The sequence below is a fragment of the Chiloscyllium punctatum genome, unplaced genomic scaffold, assembly GCF_047496795.1.
Source record: "Chiloscyllium punctatum isolate Juve2018m unplaced genomic scaffold, sChiPun1.3 scaffold_1643, whole genome shotgun sequence".
Classification (NCBI taxonomy): domain Eukaryota; kingdom Metazoa; phylum Chordata; class Chondrichthyes; order Orectolobiformes; family Hemiscylliidae; genus Chiloscyllium; species Chiloscyllium punctatum.
The window spans coordinates 12,501-25,000 of record NW_027311377.1 but is presented as its reverse complement, the minus strand read 5'-3'; positions in this window follow the sequence as shown (position 1 = coordinate 25,000).

Genomic DNA, 12,500 nt, shown 5'->3' with positions numbered 1-12,500 from the left:
GGAATGGGATTGAATGTGACTGCTGAAGCCGACTTTGAGACCTGTAACGCGGGTAGCTCAGCCGGATTTGACCCGGCGGTTCTGGCGACGGTCTCGCCTTCGAGGGGGGAGCGCCCCGCGTGTTCAGGCCGAATTTTGTGCATTTCCATCGGCGGGAAGAGGTCCAAACGGGAATGGGATTGAATGTGACTGCTGAAGCCGACATTGAGACCTCTAACGCGGGTAGCTCGGCAGGATTTGACCCGGCGGTTCTGCCGAAGGTCTCACCTTCGAGGGGGGAGCGTCCCGCGTGTTCAGGCCGAATATCGTGCATTGTTAACGGCGGGAAGTGTTCCAAACGTGAATGGGATTGAATGTGACTGCTGAAGCCGACATTGAGACCTCTAACGCGGGTAGCTCGGCCGGATTTGACCCGGCGGTTCTGGCGACGGTCTCGCCTTCGAGGGGGGAGCGTCCCGCGTGTTCAGGCCGAATTTTGTGCATTTCCATCGGCGGGAAGAGGTCCAAACGGGAATGGGATTGAATGTGACTGCTGAAGCCGACATTGAGACCTCTAACGCGGGTAGCTCGGCAGGATTTGACCCGGCGGTTCTGCCGAAGGTCTCACCTTCGAGGGGGGAGCGTCCCGCGTGTTCAGGCCGAATATCGTGCATTGTTAACGGCGGGAAGTGTTCCAAAAGGGAATGGGATTGAATGTGACTGCTGAAGCCGACATTGAGACCTCTAACGCGGGTAGCTCGGCCGGATTTGACCCGGCGGTTCTGGCGACGGTCTCGCCTTCGAGGGGGGAGCGTCCCGCGTGTTCAGGCCGAATTTTGTGCATTTCCATCGGCGGGAAGAGGTCCAAACGGGAATGGGATTGAATGTGACTGCTGAAGCCGACATTGAGACCTCTAACGCGGGTAGCTCGGCCGGATTTGACCCGGCGGTTCTGCCGAAGGTCTCACCTTCGAGGGGGGAGCGTCCCGCGTGTTCAGGCCGAGTTTTGTGCATTTCCATCGGCGGGAAGAGGTCCAAACGGGAATGGGATTGAATGTGACTGCTGAAGCCGACATTGAGACCTCTAACGCGGGTAGCTCGGCCGGATTTGACCCGGCGGTTCTGCCGAAGGTCTCAGCTTCGAGGGGGGAGCGCCCACCGTGTACAGGCCGATTTTCATGCATTTCCAACCGTGGGAAGGGGTCCGAAAGGGGATGGGGGTGAACGTGACTGCTCAACCCGACTTTGAGACCTCTAACGCGGGTAGCTCAGCCGGATTTGACCCGGCGGTTCTGGCGACGGTCTCGCCTTCGAGGGGGGAGCGTCCCGCGTGTTCAGGCCGAATTTTGTGCATTTCCATCGGCGGGAAGAGGTCCAAACGGGAATGGGATTGAATGTGACTGCTGAAGCCGACATTGAGACCTCTAACGCGGGTAGCTCGGCCGGATTTGACCCGGCGGTTCTGCCGAAGGTCTCACCTTCGAGGGGGGAGCGTCCCGCGTGTTCAGGCCGAATTTTGTGCATTTCCATCGGCGGGAAGAGGTCCAAACGGGAATGGGATTGAATGTGACTGCTGAAGCCGACATTGAGACCTCTAACGCGGGTAGCTCGGCCGGATTTGACCCGGCGGTTCTGCCGAAGGTCTCACCTTCGAGGGGGGAGCGCCCACCGTGTACAGGCCGATTTTCATGCATTTCCAACCGTGGGAAGGGGTCCGAAAGGGGATGGGGGTGAACGTGACTGCTCAACCCGACTTTGAGACCTGTAACGCGGGTAGCTCAGCCGGATTTGACCCGGCGGTTCTGGCGACGGTCTCGCCTTCGAGGGGGGAGCGTCCCGCGTGTTCAGGCCGAATTTTGTGCATTTCCATCGGCGGGAAGAGGTCCAAACGGGAATGGGATTGAATGTGACTGCTGAAGCCGACATTGAGACCTCTAACGCGGGTAGCTCGGCCGGATTTGACCCGGCGGTTCTGCCGAAGGTCTCACCTTCGAGGGGGGAGCGTCCCGCGTGTTCAGGCCGAATTTTGTGCATTTCCATCGGCGGGAAGAGGTCCAAACGGGAATGGGATTGAATGTGACTGCTGAAGCCGACATTGAGACCTCTAACGCGGGTAGCTCGGCCGGATTTGACCCGGCGGTTCTGCCGAAGGTCTCACCTTCGAGGGGGGAGCGCCCACCGTGTACAGGCCGATTTTCATGCATTTCCAACCGTGGGAAGGGGTCCGAAAGGGGATGGGGGTGAACGTGACTGCTCAACCCGACTTTGAGACCTGTAACGCGGGTAGCTCAGCCGGATTTGACCCGGCGGTTCTGGCGACGGTCTCGCCTTCGAGGGGGGAGCGCCCCGCGTGTTCAGGCCGAATTTTGTGCATTTCCATCGGCGGGAAGAGGTCCAAACGGGAATGGGATTGAATGTGACTGCTGAAGCCGACATTGAGACCTCTAACGCGGGTAGCTCGGCAGGATTTGACCCGGCGGTTCTGCCGAAGGTCTCACCTTCGAGGGGGGAGCGCCCACCGTGTACAGGCCGATTTTCATGCATTTCCAACCGTGGGAAGGGGGCCGAAAGGGGATGGGGGTGAATGTGACTGCTCAACCCGACTTTGAGGCATCTAACCCGGGTAGCTCAGCCGGGTTTGACCCGGCGGTTCTGCCGACTGCCTCGCCTTCGAGGGGGGAGCGTCCCCCGTGTACAGGCCGATTTTCATGCATTTCGAACCGTGGGAAGTGGCCCAAAAGGGGATGGGGGTGAATGTGACTGCTCAACCCGACTTTGGCGCTTCCGAGCCGGGTAGCCCGGCCGGGTTTGACCCGGCGGTTCTGCCGTCGGTCTCGCCTTCGAGGGCGGAGCCTCCCCCGTGTACAGGCCGATTTTCATGCATTTGCAACGGTGGGAAGTTGCCCAAAAGTCGATGGGAGTGAATGTGACTGCTCAACCCGACTTTGAGACTTTTAAGCCGGGTAGCTCAGCCGGGTTTGACCCGGCGGTTCTGCCGACGGTCTCGCCTTCGAGGGGGGAGCCTCCCCCGTGTACAGGCCGATTTTCGTGCATTTCCAACGGTGGGAAGAGGTTCAAAAGGGGATGGGAGTGAATGTGACTGCTCAACCCGACTCTGAGGCTTCTAACCCGGGTAGCTCGGCCGGGTTTGATCCGGCGGTTCTGCCGACGGTCTCGTCTTCGAGGCCGGTGCCTCCCCCGTGTACAGGCCGATTTTCGTGCATTTCCAACGGTGGGAAGTGGTCCAAAAGGGAATGGGGGTGGACGTGTCTGCTCATACCGACTTTGAGACTTGTAAGCCGGGTAGCTCAGCCGGGTTTGACCCGGCGGTTCTGCCGACGGTCTCGCCTTCGAGGGGGGAGCCTCCCCCGTGTACAGGCCGATTTCCGTGCATTTCCAACGGTGGGAAGAGGTTCAAAAGGGGATGGGAGTGAATGTGACTGCTCAACCCGACTCTGAGGCTTCTAACCCGGGTAGCTCGGCCGGGTTTGATCCGGCGGTTCTGCCGACGGTCTCGTCTTCGAGGCCGGTGCCTCCCCCGTGTACAGGCCGATTTTCGTGCATTTCCAACGGTGGGAAGAGGTTCAAAAGGGGATGGGGGTGAATGCGACTGCTCAACCCGACTCTGAGGCTTCTAACCCGGGTAGCCCGGCCGGGTTTGACCCGGCGGTTCTGCCGTCGGTCTCGCCTTCGAGGGCGGAGCCTCCCCCGTGTACAGGCCGATTTTCATGCATTTGCAACGGTGGGAAGTTGCCCAAAAGTCGATGGGAGTGAATGTGACTGCTCAACCCGACTTTGAGACTTTTAAGCCGGGTAGCTCAGCCGGGTTTGACCCGGCGGTTCTGCCGACGGTCTCGCCTTCGAGGGGGGAGCCTCCCCCGTGTACAGGCCGATTTTCGTGCATTTCCAACGGTGGGAAGAGGTTCAAAAGGGGATGGGAGTGAATGTGACTGCTCAACCCGACTCTGAGGCTTCTAACCCGGGTAGCTCGGCCGGGTTTGATCCGGCGGTTCTGCCGACGGTCTCGTCTTCGAGGCCGGTGCCTCCCCCGTGTACAGGCCGATTTTCGTGCATTTCCAACGGTGGGAAGTGGTCCAAAAGGGAATGGGGGTGGACGTGTCTGCTCATACCGACTTTGAGACTTGTAAGCCGGGTAGCTCAGCCGGGTTTGTTCCGGCGGTTCTGCCGACGGTCTCGTCATCGAGGGGGGAGCCTCCCCCGTGTCCAGGCCGATTTTCATGCATTTCCAACCGTGGGAAGTGGTCCAAAAGGGAATGGGGGTGAATGTGACTGCTCATACCGACTTTGAGACTTTTAAGCCGGGTAGCTCAGCCGGGTTTGACCCGGCGGTTCTGCCGACGGTCTCGCCTTCGAGGGGGGAGCGTCCCCCGTGTTCAGGCCGAATTTTGTGCATTTCGAACCGTGGGAAGTTGCCCAAAAGTCGATGGGAGTGAATGTGACTGCTCAACCCGACTTTGAGACTTGTAAGCCGGGTAGCTCAGCCGGGTTTGACCCGGCGGTTCTGCCGACGGTCTCGTCTTCGAGGCGGGTGCCTCCCCCGTGTACAGGCCGATTTTCATGCATTTCGTACCGTGGGAAGCGGTCCAAAAGGGGATGGGAGTGAACGTGACTGCTCATACCGACTTTGGCGCTTCCGAGCCGGGTAGCTCAGCCGGGTTTGACCCGGCGGGTCTGCCGACGGTCTCGCCTTCGAGGGGGGAGCGTCCCCCGTGTTCAGGCCGAATCTTGTGCATTTCGAACCGTGGGAAGTTGCCCAAAAGTCGATGGGAGTGAATGTGACTGCTCAACCCGACTTTGAGACTTGTAAGCCGGGTAGCTCAGCCGGGTTTGACCCGGCGGTTCTGCCGACGGTCTCGTCTTCGAGGCGGATGCCACCCCCGTGTACAGGCCGATTTTCGTGCATTTCCAACCGTGGGAAGTGGTCTAAAAGTCGATGGGAGTGAACGTGACTGCTCAACCCGACTCTGAGGCTTCTAACCCGGGTAGCTCGGCCGGGTTTGACCCGGCGGTTCTGCCGACGGTCTCGTCTTCGAGGCGGGTGCCTCCCCCGTGTACAGGCCGATTTTCGTGCATTTCGAACCGTGGGAAGTGGTCTAAAAGTCGATGGGAGTGAACGTGACTGCTCAACCCGACTTTGAGACTTGTAAGCCGGGTAGCTCAGCCAGGTTTGACCCGGCGGTTCTGCCGACGGTCTCGCCTTCGAGGGCGGACCCTCCCCCGTGTACAGGCCGGTTTTCGTGCATTTCGAACCGTGGGAAGTGATCCAAAAGGGAATGGGGGTGAACGTGACTGCCCAACCCGGCTTTGAGACTTGTAAGCCGGGTAGCTCAGCCGGGTTGGACCCGGCGGTTCTGCCGACGGTCTCGACTTCGAGGCGGGTGCCTCCCCCGTGTACAGGCCGATTTTCATGCATTTGCAACGGTGGGAAGTTGCCCAAAAGTCGATGGGAGTGAATGTGACTGCTCAACCCGACTTCGAGACTTGTAAGCCGGGTAGCTCAGCCGGGTTTGACCCGGCGGTTCTGCCGACGGTCTCGCCTTCGAGGGGGGAGCCTCCCCCGTGTACAGGCCGATTTTCGTGCATTTCCAACGGTGGGAAGAGGTTCAAAAGGGGATGGGAGTGAATGTGACTGCTCAACCCGACTTTGGCGCTTCCGAGCCGGGTAGCTCAGCCGGGTTTGACCCGGCGGGTCTGCCGACGGTCTCGTCTTCGAGGCGGGTGCCTCCCCCGTATACAGGCCGATTTTCATGCATTTCGAACCGTGGGAAGTGGTCCAAAAGGGAATGGGGGTGGACGTGTCTGCTCATACCGACTTTGAGACTTGTAAGCCGGGTAGCTCAGCCGGGTTTGTTCCGGCGGTTCTGCCGACGGTCTCGTCTTCGAGGCGGGTGCCTCCCCCGTGTACAGGCCGATTTTCGTGCATTTCGAACCGTGGGAAGTGGTCCAAAAGGGGATGGGAGTGAATGTGACTGCTCAACCCGACTTTGGCGCTTCCGAGCCGGGTAGCTCAGCCGGGTTTGACCCGGCGGGTCTGCCGACGGTCTCGTCTTCGAGGCGGGTGCCTCCCCCGTATACAGGCCGATTTTCATGCATTTCGAACCGTGGGAAGTGGTCCAAAAGGGAATGGGGGTGGACGTGTCTGCTCATACCGACTTTGAGACTTGTAAGCCGGGTAGCTCAGCCGGGTTTGATCCTGCGGTTCTGCCGACGGTCTCGCCTTCGAGGGGGGAGCCTCCCCCGTGTTCAGTCCGATTTCCATGCATTTCCAACCGTGGGAAGTTGCCCAAAAGGGGATGGGAGTGAATGTGACTGCTCAACCCGACTTTGGCGCTTCCGAGCCGGTTAGCACAGCCGGGTTTGACCCGGCGGTTCTGCCGACAGTCTCCTCTTCGAGGCGGGTGCCTCCCCCGTGTACAGGCCGATTTCCGTGCATTTCGAACCGTGGGAAGTGGTCCAAACGTCGATGGGAGTGAATGTGACTGCTCAACCCGACTTTGGCGCTTCCGAGCCGGGTAGCTCAGCCGGGTTTGACCCGGCGGTTCTGCCGACGGTCTCGTCTTCGAGGCGGGTGCCTCCCCCGTGTACAGGCCGATTTTCATGCATTTGGAACCGTGGGAAGTGGTCCAAAAGGGAATGGGGGTGGACGTGACTGCTCATACCGACTTTGAGACTTGTAAGCCGGGTAGCTCGGCCGGGTTTGACCCGGCGGTTCTGCCGACGGTCTCGCCTTCGAGGGGGGAGCCTCCCCCGTGTTCAGTCCGATTTTCGTGCATTTCCCACGGTGGGAAATGGTATCTTTCATTACGGGGACAAGGGTCTGAAGCGGTGAAGTCAGTAACCGGCATAGTTAAGGAAAGGGTTCGAATTTTCTCAACAGTACGAAAAAAGTGAGCAGGGAAGCTAGAGAAGGTGTCAGTGAGTCCCAAACGAGTGAACCGCAAAACTTAGGGAAATGCCCGAAAGCGTTTTAAAGGGTGAAATCGGGAACGAGGAAATGATGGGAAAGTGCCTGAAAGTGCTAAATGAGTAAACAGAAAAACGAAGAAAAATGTTTGAAAAGAAGAAGTGAGTAACCAGGAAAACTTAGAAAAATGTTCAAAACGAAGAAATCAGTAACCAGGAAAACTTAGAAAAATGATCAAAAAGAAGAAATGAGTAACCAGGAAAACTTAGAAAAATGTTTAAAAAGAAGAAATCAGTAACCAGGAAAACTTAGGAAAATGTTTAAAAAGAAGAAATCAGTAACCAGAAAAACTGCGAAAAATGTTTAAAAAGAAGAAATGAGTAACCAGAAAAACTTAGAAAAATGTTTAAAAAGAAGAAATCAGTAACCAGGAAAACTTAGAAAAATGTTTAAAAAGAAGAAATCAGTAACCAGGAAAACTTAGAAAAATGTTTAAAAAGAAGAAATCAGTAACCAGGAAAACTTAGAAAAATGTTATAAAAGAAGAAGTGAGTAACCAGAAAAACTTAGAAAAATGTTTAAAAAGAAGAAATCAGTAACCAGAAAAACTGCGAAAAATGTTTAAAAAGAAGAAATCAGTAACCAGACAAACTGCGAAAAATGTTTAAAAAGAAGAAATCAGTAACCAGGAAAACTTAGAAAAATGTTTAAAAAGAAGAAGTGAGTAACCAGAAAAACTTAGAAAAATGTTTAAAAAGAAGAAATCAGTAACCAGAAAAACTTAGAAAAATGTTTAAAAAGAAGAAATCAGTAACCAGAAAAACTGCGAAAAATGTTTAAAAAGAAGAAATCAGTAACCAGGAAAACTTAGAAAAATGTTTAAAAAGAAGAAATCAGTAACCAGAAAAACTGCGAAAAATGTTTAAAAAGAAGAAATCAGTAACCAGGAAAACTTAGAAAAATGTTTAAAAAGAAGAAATCAGTAACCAGAAAAACTTAGAAAAATGTTTAAAAAGAAGAAATGAGTAACCAGAAAAACTTAGAAAAATGTTTATAAAGAAGAAATCAGTAACCAGAAAAACGGCGAAAAATGTTTAAAAAGAAGAAATCAGTAACCAGAAAAACTTAGAAAAATGTTTAAAAAGAAGAAGTGAGTAACCAGAAAAACTTAGAAAAATGTTTAAAAAGAAGAAATGAGTAACCAGAAAAACTTAGAAAAATGTTTAAAAAGAAGAAATCAGTAACCAGAAAAACTTAGAAAAATGTTTAAAAAGAAGAAATGAGTAACCAGAAAAACTTAGAAAAATGCTTAAAAAGAAGAAATCAGTAACCAGAAAAACGGCGAAAAATGTTTAAAAAGAAGAAATCAGTAACCAGAAAAACGGCGAAAAATGTTTAAAAAGAAGAAATCAGTAACCAGACAAACTGCGAAAAAATGTTTAAAAAGAAGAAATCAGTAACCAGAAAAACTGCGAAAAATGTTTAAAAAGAAGAAATCAGTAACCAGGAAAACTTAGAAAAATGTTTAAAAAGAAGAAATGAGTAACCAGGAAAACTTAGAAAAATGTTTAAAAAGAAGAAATGAGTAACCAGGAAAACTTAGAAAAATGTTTAAAAAGAAGAAATCAGTAACCAGAAAAACTTAGAAAAATGTTTAAAAAGAAGAAATCAGTAACCAGAAAAACTTAGAAAAATGTTTAAAAAGAAGAAATGAGTAACCAGAAAAACTTAGAAAAATGTTTAAAAAGAAGAAATGAGTAACCAGAAAAACTTAGAAAAATGTTTAAAAAGAAGAAATCAGTAACCAGAAAAACGGCGAAAAATGTTTAAAAAGAAGAAGTGAGTAACCAGAAAAACTTAGAAAAATGTTTAAAAAGAAGAAATGAGTAACCAGAAAAACGTTTAAAAAGAAGAAATCAGTAACCAGAAAAACTTAGAAAAATGTTTAAAAAGAAGAAATGAGTAACCAGAAAAACTTAGAAAAATGTTTAAAAAGAAGAAATCAGTAACCAGAAAAACGGCGAAAAATGTTTAAAAAGAAGAAATCAGTAACCAGAAAAACGGCGAAAAATGTTTAAAAAGAAGAAATCAGTAACCAGACAAACTGCGAAAAATGTTTAAAAAGAAGAAATCAGTAACCAGAAAAACTTAGAAAAATGTTTAAAAAGAAGAAATCAGTAACCAGGAAAACTTGGAAAAAAACACTTAGAAAAATTTTCAGCAAAGTGTGAAAAATATTCTAAGTGTCAGCGGAGGAAAATGCTGCAGCATCGGGAAAGATTCGCAAACTTACACCGAACATGTGCTCCGAAGTGCCGGAGGAATTGGGTGAATTGAGCCCGGCAAATGGCCAGCTGTCGTTTTGTGCTAGCAGCCCGAAAACTTTAACTTTGTCTGTCGCGGAAGTCCGGACCGAGAAAAATCCAGACGGTTTTGACCGGACCGAGTTCCAGACCGATGCAGTCAAATTTGGAATTCAGACCCATTCAGTGCCACTTGTAGTTTTTCCGCAGTGAGGTTGGCGGGGTACCCGGAGATATATGGGAACACGATTTTTAGAACAAAATGGCGGCGCGGGACCGTTCTGAAAGGCATCCGAAAAACGGTTCCACGGGCATAGCACTTTAATGACAGGTATGAGTGCATGCCGGAGAGCTCTTGGAAGTCGAATTTTTGACACTTTGTCAATTTTTTGACAGATTTGACAAACTCTTTCTGTCTGTTCTAAGAGTCAGTCAGAGACTTGTGCGGCGGTCTTTTGACACTATTGGAGGGCGGGCAAACCCCACGTTGACTCCGGCCGTCCCTCCACAGGCGCTCGTGTCCAAAATGAAGGCGAGAGACGCGAGTGGCCTGGTTCCCTTGGGTGTTGCCAAGAAGGCTGCGGGCTGACCGTTGCCTGAGCACTCCCTAAAGCCTCTTGTGATGAGAGCAGACCTCGCCTGCCGCACGACCGGCTCTGGGAGTCGTTGGGCCGCTATTTGTGAATAGTCTGGTCCTCCTCTGCCACCCGGACAAGCGCGATGGCTCTGCCGCCCTGCGGTGCTCGTCACCCAGGTTTGGGGAACACGATACTCGTAACAAAAATAAAAGGCGGCTCGGGACCTGCAGGCGAAAGGGGTCCCGTGGTGCTAAGCACGTCGACTTCGGGTCTCGGTGCAAGCCGGAGAGCTCACGGAAGTCTAAAGTTTTCGGCACGTGGTCGAATCTTTTCAAAGGCTTACCCGGCTCTTTCCGTCCATTCTGAGAGTAAGTCAGAGGCCGGTGCGGAGGTCTCTTGACAATCGGAGGGGGTGGTGGCCCTCCGCAGGCGCTCGTGTCGAAAATGAAGGCGAGAGACGCGAGTGGCCTGGTTCCCCTGGGTGTTGCCAGGAAGGCTGCGGGCTGACCCTTGCCTGAGCACTCCCTAAAGCCTCTTGTGATGAGAGCAGACCTCGCGCGCCGCACGACCGGCTCTGGGAGTCGTTGGGCCGCTATCTGTGAATAGTCTGGTCCTCCTCTGCCACCCGGCCAAGTGCGATGGCTCTGCCGCCCTGCGGTGCTCGTCACGCAGGTATGGGGCACACGATGCTCGTAACAGCAAATAAAGGCGGCTCGGGACCTGCAGGCGAAAGGGGTCCCGTGGTGCTTAGCACGTCGACTTCGGGTCTCGGTGCAAGCCGGAGAGCTCACGGAAGTCTAAAGTTTTCGGCACGTGGTCGAATCTTTTGAAAGGCTTACCCGGCTCTTTCCGTCCATTCTGAGAGTCAGTCAGAGGCCGGTGCGGCGGTCTATTGACGACCGGAGGCTCCCATGGGTGTTGCGATGAGGGTGGAGGGCACAGAACCTTGCCTTAGCACTCCCTAATAAAGCCTCTTGTGAAGAGAGCAGACCTCGCGCGCCGCACGACCGGCTCTGGGAGTCGTTGGGCCGCTATCTGTGAATAGTCGGGTCCTCCTCTGCCACCCGGCCAAGTGCGATGGCTCTGCCGCCCTGCGGTGCTCGTCACGCAGGTATGGGGCACACGATGCTCGTAACAGCAAATAAAGGCGGCTCGGGACCTGCAGGCGAAAGGGGTCCCGTGGTGCTTCGCACGTCGACTTCGGGTCTCGGTGCAAGCCGGAGAGCTCACGGAAGTCTAAAGTTTTCGGCACGTGGTCGAATCTTTTGAAAGGCTTACCCGGCTCTTTCCGTCCATTCTGAGAGTCAGTCAGAGGCCGGTGCGGCGGTCTATTGACGACCGGAGGCTCCCATGGGTGTTGCGATGAGGGTGGAGGGCACAGAACCTTGCCTTAGCACTCCCTAATAAAGCCTCTTGTGAAGAGAGCAGACCTCGCGCGCCGCACGACCGGCTCTGGGAGTCGTTGGGCCGCTATCTGTGAATAGTCTGGTCCTCCTCTGCCACCCGGCCAAGTGCGATGGCTCTGCCGCCCTGCGGTGCTCGTCACGCAGGTATGGGGCACACGATGCTCGTAACAGCAAATAAAGGCGGCTCGGGACCTGCAGGCGAAAGGGGTCCCGTGGTGCTTCGCACGTCGACTTCGGGTCTCGGTGCAAGCCGGAGAGCTCACGGAAGTCTAAAGTTTTCGGCACGTGGTCGAATCTTTTGAAAGGCTTACCCGGCTCTTTCCGTCCATTCTGAGAGTCAGTCAGAGGCCGGTGCGGCGGTCTATTGACGACCGGAGGCTCCCATGGGTGTTGCGATGAGGGTGGAGGGCACAGAACCTTGCCTTAGCACTCCCTAATAAAGCCTCTTGTGAAGAGAGCAGACCTCGCGCGCCGCACGACCGGCTCTGGGAGTCGTTGGGCCGCTATCTGTGAATAGTCGGGTCCTCCTCTGCCACCCGGCCAAGTGCGATGGCTCTGCCGCCCTGCGGTGCTCGTCACGCAGGTATGGGGCACACGATGCTCGTAACAGCAAATAAAGGCGGCTCGGGACCTGCAGGCGAAAGGGGTCCCGTGGTGCTTCGCACGTCGACTTCGGGTCTCGGTGCAAGCCGGAGAGCTCACGGAAGTCTAAAGTTTTCGGCACGTGGTCGAATCTTTTGAAAGGCTTACCCGGCTCTTTCCGTCCATTCTGAGAGTCAGTCAGAGGCCGGTGCGGCGGTCTATTGACGACCGGAGGCTCCCATGGGTGTTGCGATGAGGGTGGAGGGCACAGAACCTTGCCTTAGCACTCCCTAATAAAGCCTCTTGTGAAGAGAGCAGACCTCGCGCGCCGCACGACCGGCTCTGGGAGTCGTTGGGCCGCTATCTGTGAATAGTCGGGTCCTCCTCTGCCACCCGGCCAAGTGCGATGGCTCTGCCGCCCTGCGGTGCTCGTCACGCAGGTATGGGGCACACGATGCTCGTAACAGCAAATAAAGGCGGCTCGGGACCTGCAGGCGAAAGGGGTCCCGTGGTGCTTCGCACGTCGACTTCGGGTCTCGGTGCAAGCCGGAGAGCTCACGGAAGTCTAAAGTTTTCGGCACGTGGTCGAATCTTTTGAAAGGCTTACCCGGCTCTTTCCGTCCATTCTGAGAGTCAGTCAGAGGCCGGTGCGGCGGTCTATTGACGACCGGAGGCTCCCATGGGTGTTGCGATGAGGGTGGAGGGCACAGAACCTTGCCTTAGCACT